Here is a 16,718-nt window from a genome sequence, read left to right as displayed (position 1 = left end):
TTAATAAACTAAAGGACTTTAATGACTTGAATAAACTTTAGTTAATTCACTTATAATAAGATTTAGCTAATCATTTATTTAAAACTAAATTGTTATAACCTTGATATGTCATTTTGATTTAGCAAAGGTGTAGCCTAAATTTCACCTTTCGTGTGTGCTACTATGTGCAAAGCAAAAAGCCTCTTTCTCCTTAGTGAACATTGTTACACCCTTGATATGTCATTTGAGTTAGCAACGGTGTAGCCTTAATTTCAGCTTAGTTGTGTGCTACTATTAAAGACAATAAAGGAAGATAGACCTCTATAGCATCCTCTATTAGCTCATTGTAAGGCAACAACTAGACCAAGAATGGAGCACTCCCTCTACTCTCACCATAGTGCTCAACACCCATAGCTCAAACCCAACAAGCAAAATCCAAGAACACTTAGTGAAGCACACAAAGCTTGTAAACTGAGAATGGATTGAGATAAATTAGCAGAACTCCATAGCATCAACTGAGAATGGATTGAGATAAATTAGCAGAACTCCATAGCATCAACTAATGTGAACAATACTCATGAAATGAGAAAGAAATGACAATCGCTATTCACTTGTATACTCAAAGGGAAAACCCCATACAATCATATAATGTTTTAAAAAAACTCCTCTTGTATAATAAGGGAAAAAAACTTGAAAAGGGAGAAGACACTTGATGTGAAGCTCAACTCCTCTTCATGCTCCAATTAATATGAAGCTCCTCAAGCTCAACACTTCTCTCTTTAATTTCTCTTGAAATGAAGCTCCCTCCTTCCCTTCTCTACACTCCTTGAAATGAAGCTAGATGGTGGTTTATATAGATTTTTTGAATGGGCTAGTCCTCTCCTTTTACTCCCTCTCTCTACTTTCTTCTTTTCTTTATTGTTTTAGCCACAAATGGTTGCTTTTATGGCAAAAAGAACCTTTTTTTTTGGAAAAAGGGTGGCCGCATTTGTTTATTGATGGAAGAAAACCTTGCCTTTCGCATGCATGCGCATAAACATAGGTGGCCAAAATTAGTGCATCCACACTGTCCAGGTGCGCAACTGATGTGAGCGACCATCGTTGGTCTTACAGTCAAGGTCAAAGACCCCAATGGGAAAGGCCCAAGGTGTTAAGATGTCAAGATGTCAAGCTCAACATGAGCTGACACTCACGAGGCGCCTGCATGACCGTTCGACATTTACATCACTGGCGGGTTTGGTAACTGGCATCGACATATCTTTGCCAAAGATTCTACAGCTAGACTACACCGACTAGTCCACACCTACCCACTCCACTTAGCGTGTTCACAGTATGGACCATTTGTATATACTCGATTATGTGTGTTAGTCACTTTATCTTCTTTGTAGGCCTCTTTTGTTGTGTGAAGAAGAAGAAGAATTTTCAGCCTCTTATCTTGTGTGTTCTCTTCTAGGGTTTGTGTGAGTGTGTGTGTGCTTTTGCAAGAGCTCGAGCTCTCTTCTCCCCTATATCTTTTCATGGTATTAGGGCCTGGTTCACGCTAAGGGCTGAGCAGCAAGAAAGAGAATCGTAAGAAGCAGTACGAGGGTAAGAGCTTCATCTACTCTTCCCCCTTTGTGTTGGCTACTACACCCTTGTCGGGAGCTCTTCGGGAGGCACCGGTAAACGAACTCCAATTGAGGAGATTTCTTCACAGGAGCAAAGGTACATGGCAACTATATTCTCCATTGGGACATATATTTTTGGGCCAAAAATGTGTTTTGGGTGCGTCTGCACCTCCTTTTTTTAGTTCGCAGTTGGCGTTCACGGGCACTACGGGCAAGTTTCAATTCTTTGCTGTGTCTGCTGCAGAACTTTGTTTTTGGAATTGTAGGAAGGACGATTGGTTGTGAAGACACTGTGTGTGCTGCAAAAAGAGGTCTCAAAGTTGCCATTGGGTGTATGTATGCAAATTAAGGTCACTGGTTGTCAAAATTTGGGTGTAGTATACCACGGCAAGAATACAACAATTTGTGTAGGTCAAACAAAAGTGTTGTTTTTGGTATAAGATGTCGAATGATGGAATAAACCAGATTGTTGCAGAGAATCTTGACAAGAACAACTTCCATGCTTGGAGGTTTAGATTGATAAATTTTTTGATGGGAAAAGGTTACTAGGACTACATTTAAGGTGAACATGAGGAGGCACCAGAGATACCGGAGATTAATCCAATTGTTGCAGATGTAAAAGAATTCAAGGATTGGAATCAATTTAAGGAGGCATGGGATACCTTGGTGAAGCTGTATGAAACTAACACCAAGGCATGAAAGATTCAGTTGAAGAATGAGCTTCATACACTATGGAGAAGAAAAACATGTCTGTGAATGATTATGCCTTGAAGATCAAGGGCATTGTGGAATCCCTTGTATCAATTGCTGTTTCTGTTGATGATGATAATAAGGTGGAAGTGTGTCTACATGGTCTCGGGCCACAATACAAGGCATTCAAGACATCTATTCAAACTCAAGAGAGCATTCCCAACTTCACAGATTTGGTGTCAATGCTAATCATTGAAGAGAAGAACTTGGGTTAAGATCAATAATCTTCACAAAACAAAAACAATTTAGAGCAGCAAGCCTTCCACACAACTGCAGGTAGAGATGAGGTAGAGGTCGTGGATGTGGCCAAGGTCGTGTGGCCGAACAGGTAAATAGAATTATGGTCAGCCACTAGCAACAATAGTCCTGGGATTCGCAACAATAACACATAGGTGGAAGAGGCTAGTTTTAGAGGCGGGGGGGAGTCAACAAGGTCATGGTAACTGGCAAAGACAACATAATGATACATGAGGCTATTTTTATTGTGGTAAGCCTGGACATGTGTAGGCAGATTACTATAAGAAGCAGAGTGACATGCGAAATGGAAAATTGCAGCAAAACAACTATGTATCCTCTAGTAGAAATAATGAGGATAATGAGAGGTTGTTTGTTATGCAACATGTGGTTAATGTTGTGTCTGGAAATGTAAGGATGACGTATGGTATGTTGATTCAGGTGCTTTAAACCACATGATAAGTCATGGTGAGTGGTTCAAGGAAATGAAGAATCTTGAAAAACCAGGTTTTGTTGAAACAGGGGGATGACACTACTCATCCGATTGCTCATGTTGGAGATGTGCCATTGTCTATGCAGGATGGTAACGTGAAGGACCTTGCAGATGTACTTCATGTTCTGAACATTACAAAGAATCCAGTTTCTATTGGGCAGATGATTGAGCAGGGTTTCTAGGTCCGGTTTAACCCTGATGGCTGTTATGTAGAAGACTGTAAAGATAAGTGCAAGTTGGTTACAAAAGACAACATAGTGGACAGAATGTACATTGAATGTAAATATGCCTGAAGTGAGTGTAGAAATGTTTGCAAATGGTTCAAGAGTTGTTGCAGATACACACATTGGCATAAGAGAATTGGGCATGTAAATGTGCAAAGAATGAAGTGTATGCAGATTAAAGAGATTGTGATAGGGTTGCCTAAGTTTAAGGTTAAAGGTATGCAAAAAGTATGTGAAGCATGTCAATTTTGAAAGAAAACAAAGCATGTATTTCCACATGAAAGAAATATGAGCAAGAATATACTAGATGTTGTGCATTCAGATGTACGGGTCTTGCGCAACTATGTCTATGGGTGGTTGCAGGTACTATGTAACATTCATTCATGACCACAGGAGGAAAGTGTGGGTTTATTTCATGAAGGAGAAGAGTGAAGTGTTCACTCATTTTCAAAATTTCAGAGTGATGGCTGAAAAACAGACAGGAAAGCATGTGAAGTGCCTAAGGTCAAATGGAGGGGGAGAATACTTCTCCAATGAGTTTTCTGAATTTTTACGAAAGAATGGCATTTAGAGACAATTTAGATATAGATACACTCCGCAACAAAATGGATTTGCTGAGCATTAAAACAAGCACATTGCAGAGATAGCACAAACATTGATGGCAGAGAAGAATATTCCCATAGCTATTGGGCTGAGGCTGTGTCTATAGCAGTTTATATCATGAACAGGACTCCTACTGCAACCATACATGATATAACGCCAGAGGAGAAGTTTACTGGTAGGAAACTTGATTCATCTCACTTGAAAGTTTTTGGATCTATTGCATATGTGCATGTGCCAGATGAGTTGTTTACTAAGCTAGATTCAAAGGCATAAAAATTTGTCTTTATTGGGTATTCCCTTGAGCAAAAGGGATATAGATGCTATAATCTTGCTACACGTGAATTGAAGGTAAGCAGGGATATTGTATTTGATGAGATGAGTAGCTGGTATGCTGCTCAAAAAGATGCTATTGGGGTTGATTCAAGTGGAAACTTGGTTGCACAAAATGTAAGCCAGCAATCACAGTCATTCAGTGGACCACCAGGAGAGTCGTCATCCAGCGATTATGTTGATAGACCATGGAGTGGCACATCGTCATAATACCAATTCTGGAAATGTTGTTTGTAAGATTCCTCCCCCACCCCCTTTTTGATGTCTAGTATCTTTCCTTGTAATCAATCCCTCTTCAGAAATATAAAGACCTTGTTTCTATCTGTTTTAGCCTAGAGAGAGAAAAATATTCTAGAGAGAGAATATTCAGATTTTGAATATTTTTGGATAGAAAAATATCTCTTCTAATTCAGATGAGTTCCCCTGAAACAAAAATTCAAAAAAGAATTTTTCAATGTGCAATTGGAATTAATTGAAAATAGGTATAAAGAACCTTAGCCTAAGGGTCTAGATTTTCAGAAATCTTTAGACTATGGTCCAATTAAGGTTCCTATGGACCAATAGCATCAATCCATGTGTAGGGAGGAGATAAATCCAACTTGTAAAAAGAAAATACCCAAAAATGAGTAAATGCTCACATGAGGTGAAGAGTTGAAAATGTACAAGGTTTATTAGTAAAAAAACTATGTGCAATATTAAAAATATGAGATATTTTGGGTATAATGATTTTATTATGACACATATGTAAGGAAGGGGAGTCCCTTAAATGCTCACATAAGATGAAGAGTTGAAAATGTACAAGGTTTATTAGTAAAAAACTATGAGCAATATTAAAATGATTCCATTATGACACATATGTAAGGAAGGGGAGTTCTTTAAAGGAGGTGCATATTTCACATAAGATGAAGAGTTGAAAATGTACAAGGTTTATTAGTAAAAAAAACTATGAGCAATATTAAAATGATTCCATTATGACACATATGTAAGGAAGGGGAGTTCTTTAAAGGAGGTGCATATTTCACATGCTTGAATGAGTTTTAAACTCATAAAAATTGAGATATTTCATCTCTCCTCTCTCCTCATTCAAGTCTAGTTCCAAAAAGTTAGCTTAACTGACCTAAAAATGGTCAAAAATTGACCAAACTGATTTGGAAAATTCTAGAATCAGTTTGTTTGGTTAGGAGCTCAATTTTTCCTATAAATAGAAGCCTCCCCCTTGTTGAAAAATATAGTGTTTATGCATCGTTACTCTACTCCACCTAAGCCAAGAACTGTGAATTCATTTAATAATTCACTAGTTTTTGGAGCTTCCCTCTTTCTTCAATCCCCATTAGTGGCTCCATCAACATACTTAACCAATTGATTGGTTGGGGGCCTCTACCGTGAACAAAGAATCAAGCAATTTGTAAGGTAATTAGTGAATATTGATCTTTCTATAATTTCTCAATGTTTCTCTCTTCTCAACCCCTCTCAAGCTTGAGAAGCTTAATTGGTATGATTTTTTTAATGCTATTAAAGTTAATTGGTGAATAGTAGTGAAGAGTTACATAATTTAATAAATGCTATTGAAGTTAATTTTTATTTATGTTTAAATTCTAATGGTTTTTATGTAATTTCTCTCTCTCACTCAAGAAATGGTCATACTCATGACCCATTCTCAATCCACATGAAGCTTTTCATAAAGCTTTTCCTTAATCCAAGATTAAGCTATGCTTGAGGCCAAATTAATGGCTTTTTCCTATGCTTTTAGTTTATGCATATTGATGATTCAATCCATTATAGATTAATGATCCAATTAGAGATCATTTTAATTATTTCCTTAATGATAAGCTTTATCCCTTAGAAAAAATTGAGATTTATCAGTCATAGCAGCGGAGCTATGGCAAAATTTTTATAAAAATTATGCATAAAATAATTTCATTCAAAGCATAAAAAGAGGACTTCCTACCATATTCTAGGAATTATCATCCTAGATTAATTGAAAGAATTTCATTATAATCATGGAGAAATTAAATTTTAATATCATGCATAAAGGATAATTTTTTTTATATTAAAAGTGTTACTTTTATCATTTTTAATTTTCATACATAGAAGTATGCATAAAGGAAAATTTTTTATATCAAAAGTGTTACTTTTATCATTTTTAATTTTCATGCATAGAAGTATGCATAAAGGATAATTTTTTTATATTAAAAGTGTTACTTTTATCATTTTTAATTTTCATGCATAGAAGTATGCATAAAGGAAAATTTTTATATCAAAAGTGTTACTTTTATCATTTTAATTTTCATGCATAGAAGTATGCATAAAGGATAATTTTTTTATATCAAAAGTGTTACTTTTATCATATTGGATTTCATGCATAGAGGTATGCATAAAAGTTGAATATTTTATTATAAAAGTGTTACTTTTAGCATAATTGAATTTCATGCATAGAGGTATGCATAAAAGATATGGGAAGTGATAAGATATGATAAGATGCATGTGGATATGGATATGGATGTGTATATATGAATGTGGATATGGGATGTGGATGTATAAATGAGGATGTGAAAATGGAGATAAGCATGTAGATGTGGATGTATGGATGTGAATGTGGATGTGGATGTGGATGTATGAATGTGGATGTATGGATGTATGAATGTGGATGTATGGATGTGAATGAGGATGTAGGTGTGGATGCATGGATGTAAATGTGGATGTGGATGTATGGATGTATGCATGTAGATGTGGATGCATGAATGTGGATGTATGGATGTGAATGAGCATATAGATGTGGATGTATGGATGTGAATGTGCATGTAGATATGGATGTATATATGTGAATGGGAATGTGGATGTGGATGTATGTATGCATGTGGATGTGGATATGGATGTGTATGTATGAATGTGGATATGGGATGTGGATGTATAAATGAGGATGTGAAAATGGAGATAAGCATGTAGATGTGGATGCATGAATGTGGATGTATGGATGTGAATGAGGATATAGATGTGGATGTATGGATGTGAATGTGCATGTAGATATGGATGTATATATGTGAATGGGAATGTGGATGTGGATGTATGTATGCATGTGGATGTGGATATGGATGTGTATGTATGAATGTGGATATGGGATGTGGATGTATAAATGAGGATGTGAAAATGGAGATAAGCATGTAGATGTGGATGCATGAATGTGGATGTATGGATGTGAATGAGGATATAGATGTGGATGTATGGATGTGAATGTGCATGTAGATATGGATGTATATATGTGAATGGGAATGTGGATGTGGATGTATGTATGCATGTGGATGTGGATATGGATGTGTATGTATGAATGTGGATATGGGATGTGGATGTATAAATGAGGATGTGAAAATGGAGATAAGCATGTAGATGTGGATGTATGGATGTGAATGTGGATGTGGATGAGGATGTATGAATGTGGATGTATGGATGTGAATGAGGATGTGGATGTGGATGCATGGATGTAAATGTGGATGTGTATGTATGGATGTATGCATGTAGATGTGGATACATGAATGTGGATGTATGGATGTGAATGAGGATATAGATGTGGATGTATGGATGTGAATGTGCATGTAGATATGGATGTATAGATGTGAATGGGAATGTGGATGTGGATGTTTGTATGTATGTGGATGTGGATGTATGAATGAGGACGTGATAATGAATGTATGCATGTGGATGTGGATATGGATGTGTATGAATGAATGCGGATATGGATGTGGATATGGATGTGTATGTATGAATGTGGATATGGGATGTGGATGTATAAATAAGGATGTGAAAATGGAGATAAGCATGTAGATGTGGATGTATGGATGTGAATGTGGATGTGGATGTAGATGTATGGATGTGGATATGGATGTGAATATATAATATGTGACGTGAAGGAATCTGAAGTGAAGAGATGGAAAATGATGTGATTGGATGAGTACACATATAAATGAAATGTGGAATAAGTAATGTGGATTGTATGAGGGATAATGTGGAAAAATGAGAGTTAACATAGAAATTGTATTTGTAAACTGTTTATAAATGCTGTTTGTAAATGGCTGTTTTATGTCAAGAATGCTGGAAAAGCATTTTGACCGTCTTGTGATTAAGGTCATGGAGACCTAACTGATAAAGTTGCAACTGCTGACGGAGAGTCAATGGAGGACGTCTTACGTAGCAAGGTCGGCCGAGGTCTTGACCAGCCTCGGTTCGATTAAAATGGTGAGCTTCCGGTACGGTGGATGAGGGACCAAGGAAGCGGCCTATGAGTGAAGCGCTAGGTCACCTGCGAAGGATCCTAGAGGGTGCTGACCATACGGTGCTCGGGCTCTGGGTCGCCTAGGATACCCACGCGTGCGTCGAGGAAGATATTGGAACAAGGAGTAAGAGTTGTTTTCTGGAACCGGGCATGGATCTGGTTGACTGACCTTGCTAGTCCTCAACAGATGAGTCCATGGCCCTTTTATATGGATCTGTTGGTTGATCTTGCTGATCTTCAACGAGAGTCCATCTTGATAAGTGATTATATTGTTGAGTATTATGGGCTAGGAACTATTGAAACGGCCCCTGTGTGGACAGGTGGTGAGCGTTCTAGTTGCCAATGATGCCATAGATACTCTGATGAAGGAATGATGGGAAATTATGAATCAACTGGATAAATTGGGAGATTGTGATCAGTGGTACTATGGTTTCATTAAAGGATTGTTTTAAAGTTAGTTGATGCTAAGAAAAAGGTAATTTTCATATTGGGTGTGTAAGTGGTGTGGCTAGTTTTATGTTTGCATGAAATTCCGGCTAGGGGGCCTTGGAACTCTTTTCCTTGGTACCCGGGACAAAACCTAACCAAATTCCAAATTGGATTCCATCACTACAGTGGTTGGGCGGTTGGCTAACCCATGGGATCGGATGGGGTTAGGCTGGACTGATGGATCCGTAAATCGAGATTTAATTTCTATTATTACGATAGATGAAGTAAATCCCGGATAGAAATTGTTCTATGGATAGGAATCAACGGCTGTGCCTCTTGATGGGGAAAAAAGCGTTGATCCCAATGATCCAAGTGCAAGTTTCTTCCTTGATTTGACCAAGTACCGTTAAAGGTGCAGTCAGATCAGTTGATCCGTAATGATCTTGACTACGTTAGAGTAAAGAGTTATCCTGGTGGAATCGCCCATGCTTTCCGGGTAAAGGAAGTTTTTCCGGTTTCGGTTTTGGACAAACCGACGGATTAGTCTCTTGTCCGGATATCCGTGGGCGAGGCCCCGAGTGTGAGACCCCTACCCACGCATGATGTGCTACTTCCGCTGCTAGTAACCCGAATCTGTTGCGCGGTGGAGATCGGGATCTCACAGTTGGTATCAGAGCCTTTGGTTAATAAAGATCAACTGAGAAGACAAATATGTCAAACATTTATCAAGAGACACAAAAAGGTTGTAATTGTGTGATATAAGTCATACAATTTGATATTCAAACTAAAATTTGTAAATTGGTAATTGGGTCTTCAGATGGAAGTATCGCAATTATATAGAATCCCTGACTTGCTTGAGGCCTAGACATGATGGTATTTACCTTATAATTCCAAGGGCCGTGACTACCCGTATATACCGAGAGTATACTACAGCTCTTTACTGACAGTATATACAAGTAAATCTAAGACTTGAAATTTTAAGCGTTAATGCTATCCAGATGATGAATTCGAATGTGGTTGATATGATTTTTAATTCTGTTTGAGAATTGATGAATTGAATTGGATTCTGATTGAAAATTCTGATTGAAAAATGATGATTTCTGAAATTAGTTGAAATATAAAAATCTGAACAAAACCACAATGAGGATGAATGGGACGAGTCCCAGTGATGATATTCATAACTAGAATGATGATAATGAATTCAGCAAATCACTATGAGATTAGTGGGTTGTGCTGTCAAATTGTTACTATTAACACTTGATCAGTAGATCAAGTTAAGGGATGACAAATTGAGAACTTGCTTGACTGAAATTCCCGTGGAGGAATGTTCAGAAGGAAATTTTTCAGTCTAATGGACCATTATCATGTTAAAGATATGAATGATACGATCTGAATATTAATGATGAGTTCTATATAAGGGATATTTATCCCAGTGTTCTGTTGGGTTGACCAGAATATAAGGAACCCCAAAATAAAATTGGATGTTAAGAAAAAGAGTTGTCCTCTACCTTGCGAGATGAGGACATCTCGCACTTTTTAAGTGGGGTAGAATGTAAGATTTCTCCCCAGCCTTCGAGGTATACAGGAGTAAGAATCTCCCTTTCTGATCTTATAATTATTCTCTCTCTAAAATAAAAGAAAGATTCTGTTTAGAACCTTTTCCCTGAATACTTCTCAAGAGTCCCACCTGTTTTAAGGATTCAGAACAATGAGTTCCGAAGTGAGAATCGATGTTTTGGATATCAAGGTTTTGGTCTTCATTCGAGTACGGCCCAAAAGAAGTTCTTTATCTCTTGGGAAGAATAAGAAGTTATCTCCCAGATATTGTGGACCAAAGAAAGTAGGTGATCTAGCTTACGAACTTCTTTTATCTCCTCATCTCAAAGTTCTGAATACCTTCTATAGAAAAATGTGCCAAACCCAAATCATGGAAAGACGGTAAAACTTCAGTGGCAAGATACCGTTGGCTTCTAAGTTACGCTAGCTCCTTCCTTTATATAAGTCGTAACTTTTACTTGTCGCTCACAGTAATCTTACTTCCATCGATCTCCTTTCTTTCTTAATCTCCTTCATGGCTTGGCAACAAGAACTAGTTTTATCCATAATGATTCCTCACCTTCAAGACGCAAGTGAATCTGTGAAGAAGGATTTTATAGAGCAGTATGAGCGCTCACTTTTCCCTCACTTGGGAACTTCTGTAGCGCAAACCAAATGGCGGACCTATCAAAACATAACTAGGGTAACACCCTGGGGTCAGCAGCACTTTCGTAACAATGTCCGCTTGGCCATGGTTATTGAATCTTTGGGTTTGGGTCCCCGATATTACTGTGTCATGAGATCAAGGCATCTTGGGTTTTCTGAGCGGGTCTTCTTACTGGCATGTTTTCTTCCTCATGAGAAGATATGCCTTTATCTCGTTTTTGGCTTGCCTCTCAGAGGTCCTTTTGTTAGATCACCTCATACCACTGAGATAGGTGCAGCAATAACCAACAGAATTATTCCCATAGATGAGTTACCTTATACTTGTGCAGCTTGTGAGGACTGCTTTTGTGATCATATGATGGACGGGCTTATGGAAGTGTAAAGAGTTCTTCTATCTTTACTGTATAAGTTCCGAGAATGAATAAAGTTTAAATCTTGTTCTTATTTTGAATCTTGCTCTCTTTAAGACGTTTCTTGGTGGTTAATCTTGATTAAAATTTTTCTTTAAGTCTCATATTCGTGCATCTTGCGAAATTATCCCAGTTTGCGAGATGAGGACATCTCGCATTTTTTAAGTGGGGTAGAATGTAAGATTCCTCCCCCACCCCCTTTTTGATATCTAGTATCTTTCCTTGTAATCAATCCCTCTTCAGAAATATAAAGACCTTGTTTCTATCTGTTTTAGCCTAGAGAGAGAAAAATATTCTAGAGAGAGAATATTCAGATTTTGAATATTTTTGGATAGAAAAATATCTCTTCTAATTCAGACGAGTTTCCCTGAAACAGAAATTCAAAAAAGAATTTTCCAATGTGCAATTGGAATTAATTGAAAATAGGTATAAAGAACCTTAGCCTAAGGGTCTAGATTTTCAGAAATCTTTAGACTATGGTCCAATTAAGGTTCCTATGGACCAATAGCATCAATCCATGTGTAGGGAGGAGATAAATCCAACTTGTAAAAAGAAAATACCCAAAAATGAGTAAATGCTCACATGAGGTGAAGAGTTGAAAATGTACAAGGTTTATTAGTAAAAAAACTATGTGCAATATTAAAAATATGAGATATTTTGGGTATAATGATTTTATTATGACACATATGTAAGGAAGGGGAGTCCCTTAAATGCTCACATAAGATGAAGAGTTGAAAATGTACAAGGTTTATTAGTAAAAAACTATGAGCAATATTAAAATGATTCCATTATGACACATATGTAAGGAAGGGGAGTTCTTTAAAGGAGGTGCATATTTCACATAAGATGAAGAGTTGAAAATGTACAAGGTTTATTAGTAAAAAAAACTATGAGCAATATTAAAATGATTCCATTATGACACATATGTAAGGAAGGGGAGTTCTTTAAAGGAGGTGCATATTTCACATGCTTGAATGAGTTTTAAACTCATAAAAATTGAGATATTTCATCTCTCCTCTCTCCTCATTCAAGTCTAGTTCCAAAAAGTTAGCTTAACTGACCTAAAAATGGTCAAAAATTGACCAAACTGATTTGGAAAATTCTAGAATCAGTTTGTTTGGTTAGGAGCTCAATTTTTCCTATAAATAGAAGCCTCCCCCTTGTTGAAAAATATATAGTGTTTATGCATCGTTACTCTACTCCACCTAAGCCAAGAACTGTGAATTCATTTAATAATTCACTAGTTTTTGGAGCTTCCCTCTTTCTTCAATCCCCATTAGTGGCTCCATCAACATACTTAACCAATTTATTGGTTGGGGGCCTCTACCATGAACAAAGAATCAAGCAATTTGTAAGGTAATTAGTGAATATTGATCTTTCTATAATTTCTCAATGTTTCTCTCTTCTCAACCCCTCTCAAGCTTAAGAAGCTTAATTGGTATGATTTTTTTAATGCTATTAAAGTTAATTGGTGAATAGTAGTGAAGAGTTACATAATTTAATAAATGCTATTGAAGTTAATTTTTATTTATGTTTAAATTCTAATGGTTTTTATGTAATTTCTCTCTCTCACTCAAGAAATGGTCATACTCATGACCCATTCTCAATCCACATGAAGCTTTTCATAAAGCTTTTCCTTAATCCAAGATTAAGCTATGCTTGAGGCCAAATTAATGGCTTTTTCCTATGCTTTTAGTTTATGCATATTGATGATTCAATCCATTATAGATTAATGATCCAATTAGAGATCATTTTAATTATTTCCTTAATGATAAGCTTTATCCCTTAGAAAAAATTGAGATTTATCAGTCATAGCAGCGGAGCTATGGCAAAATTTTTATAAAAATTATGCATAAAATAATTTCATTCAAAGCATAAAAAGAGGACTTCCTACCATATTCTAGGAATTATCATCCTAGATTAATTGAAAGAATTTCATTATAATCATGGAGAAATTAAATTTTAATATCATGCATAAAGGATAATTTTTTTTATATTAAAAGTGTTACTTTTATCATTTTTAATTTTCATACATAGAAGTATGCATAAAGGAAAATTTTTTATATCAAAAGTGTTACTTTTATCATTTTTAATTTTCATGCATAGAAGTATGCATAAAGGATAATTTTTTTATATTAAAAGTGTTACTTTTATCATTTTTAATTTTCATGCATAGAAGTATGCATAAAGGAAAAATTTTATATCAAAAGTGTTACTTTTATCATTTTAATTTTCATGCATAGAAGTATGCATAAAGGATAATTTTTTTATATCAAAAGTGTTACTTTTATCATATTGGATTTCATGCATAGAGGTATGCATAAAAGTTGAATATTTTATTATAAAAGTGTTACTTTTAGCATAATTGAATTTCATGCATAGAGGTATGCATAAAAGATATGGGAAGTGATAAGATATGATAAGATGCATGTGGATATGGATATGGATGTGTATATATGAATGTGGATATGGGATGTGGATGTATAAATGAGGATGTGAAAATGGAGATAAGCATGTAGATGTGGATGTATGGATGTGAATGTGGATGTGGATGTGGATGTATGAATGTGGATGTATGGATGTATGAATGTGGATGTATGGATGTGAATGAGGATGTAGGTGTGGATGCATGGATGTAAATGTGGATGTGGATGTATGGATGTATGCATGTAGATGTGGATGCATGAATGTGGATGTATGGATGTGAATGAGCATATAGATGTGGATGTATGGATGTGAATGTGCATGTAGATATGGATGTATATATGTGAATGGGAATGTGGATGTGGATGTATGTATGCATATGGATGTGGATATGGATGTGTATGTATGAATGTGGATATGGGATGTGGATGTATAAATGAGGATGTGAAAATGGAGATAAGCATGTAGATGTGGATGCATGAATGTGGATGTATGGATGTGAATGAGGATATAGATGTGGATGTATGGATGTGAATGTGCATGTAGATATGGATGTATATATGTGAATGGGAATGTGGATGTGGATGTATGTATGCATGTGGATGTGGATATGGATGTGTATGTATGAATGTGGATATGGGATGTGGATGTATAAATGAGGATGTGAAAATGGAGATAAGCATGTAGATGTGGATGCATGAATGTGGATGTATGGATGTGAATGAGGATATAGATGTGGATGTATGGATGTGAATGTGCATGTAGATATGGATGTATATATGTGAATGGGAATGTGGATGTGGATGTATGTATGCATGTGGATGTGGATATGGATGTGTATGTATGAATGTGGATATGGGATGTGGATGTATAAATGAGGATGTGAAAATGGAGATAAGCATGTAGATGTGGATGTATGGATGTGAATGTGGATGTGGATGAGGATGTATGAATGTGGATGTATGGATGTGAATGAGGATGTGGATGTGGATGCATGGATGTAAATGTGGATGTGTATGTATGGATGTATGCATGTAGATGTGGATACATGAATGTGGATGTATGGATGTGAATGAGGATATAGATGTGGATGTATGGATGTGAATGTGCATGTAGATATGGATGTATAGATGTGAATGGGAATGTGGATGTGGATATTTGTATGTATGTGGATGTGGATGTATGAATGAGGACGTGATAATGAATGTATGCATGTGGATGTGGATATGGATGTGTATGAATGAATGCGGATATGGATGTGGATATGGATGTGTATGTATGAATGTGGATATGGGATGTGGATGTATAAATAAGGATGTGAAAATGGAGATAAGCATGTAGATGTGGATGTATGGATGTGAATGTGGATGTGGATGTAGATATATGGATGTGGATATGGATGTGAATATATGATATGTGACGTGAAGGAATCTGAAGTGAAGAGATGGAAAATGATGTGATTGGATGAGTACACATATAAATGAAATGTGGAATAAGTAATGTGGATTGTATGAGGGATAATGTGGAAAAATGAGAGTTAACATAGAAATTGTATTTGTAAACTGTTTATAAATGCTGTTTGTAAATGGCTGTTTTATGTCAAGAATGCTGGAAAAGCATTTTGACCGTCTTGTGATTAAGGTCATGGAGACCTAACTGATAAAGTTGCAACTGCTGACGGAGAGTCAATGGAGGACGTCTCACGTAGCAAGGTCGGCCGAGGTCTTGACCAGCCTCGGTTCGATTAAAATGGTGAGCTTCCGGTACGGTGGATGAGGGACCAAGGAAGCGGCCTATGAGTGAAGCGCTAGGTCACCTGCGAAGGATCCTAGAGGGTGCTGACCATACGGTGCTCGGGCTCTGGGTCGCCTAGGACACCCACGCGTGCGTCGAGGAAGATATTGGAACAAGGAGTAAGAGTTGTTTTCTGGAACCGGGCATGGATCTGGTTGACTGACCTTGCTGGTCCTCAACGGATGAGTCCATGGCTCTTTTATATGGATCTGTTGGTTGATCTTGCTGATCTTCAACGAGAGTCCATCTTGATAAGTGATTATATTGTTGAGTATTATGGGCTAGGAACTATTGAAACGGCCCCTGTGTGGACAGGTGGTGAGCGTTCTAGTTGCCAATGATGCCATAGATACTCTGATGAAGGAATGATGGGAAATTATGAATCAACTGGATAAATTGGGAGATTGTGATCAGTGGTACTATGGTTTCATTAAAGGATTGTTTTAAAGTTAGTTGATGCTAAGAAAAAGGCAATTTTCATATTGGGTGTGTAAGTGGTGTGGCTAGTTTTATGTTTGCATGAAATTCCGGCTAGGGGGCCTTGGAACTCTTTTCCTTGGTACCCGGGACAAAACCTAACCAAATTCCAAATTGGATCCCATCACTACAGTGGTTGGGCGGTTGGCTAACCCATGGGATTGGATGGGGTTAGGCTGGACTGATGGATCCGTAAATCGAGATTTAATTTCTATTATTACGATAGATGAAGTAAATCCCGGATAGAAATTGTTCTATGGATAGGAATCAACGGCTGTGCCTCTTGATGGGGAAAAAAGCGTTGATCCCAATGATCCAAGTGCAAGTTTCTTCCTTGATTTGACCAAGTACCGTTAAAGGTGCAGTCAGATCAGTTGATCCGTAATGATCTTGACTACGTTAGAGTAAAGAGTTATCCTGGTGGAATCGCCCATGCTTTCCGGGTAAAGGAAGTTTTTCCGGTTTCGGTTTTGGACAAACTGACGGATTAGTCTC

Source organism: Cibotium barometz, chromosome 43, assembly GCF_041138505.1.
Source record: "Cibotium barometz isolate CiBa-2024 chromosome 43, ASM4113850v1, whole genome shotgun sequence".
Lineage (NCBI taxonomy): Eukaryota > Viridiplantae > Streptophyta > Polypodiopsida > Cyatheales > Cibotiaceae > Cibotium > Cibotium barometz.
This window is presented reverse-complemented; position numbering follows the sequence as displayed.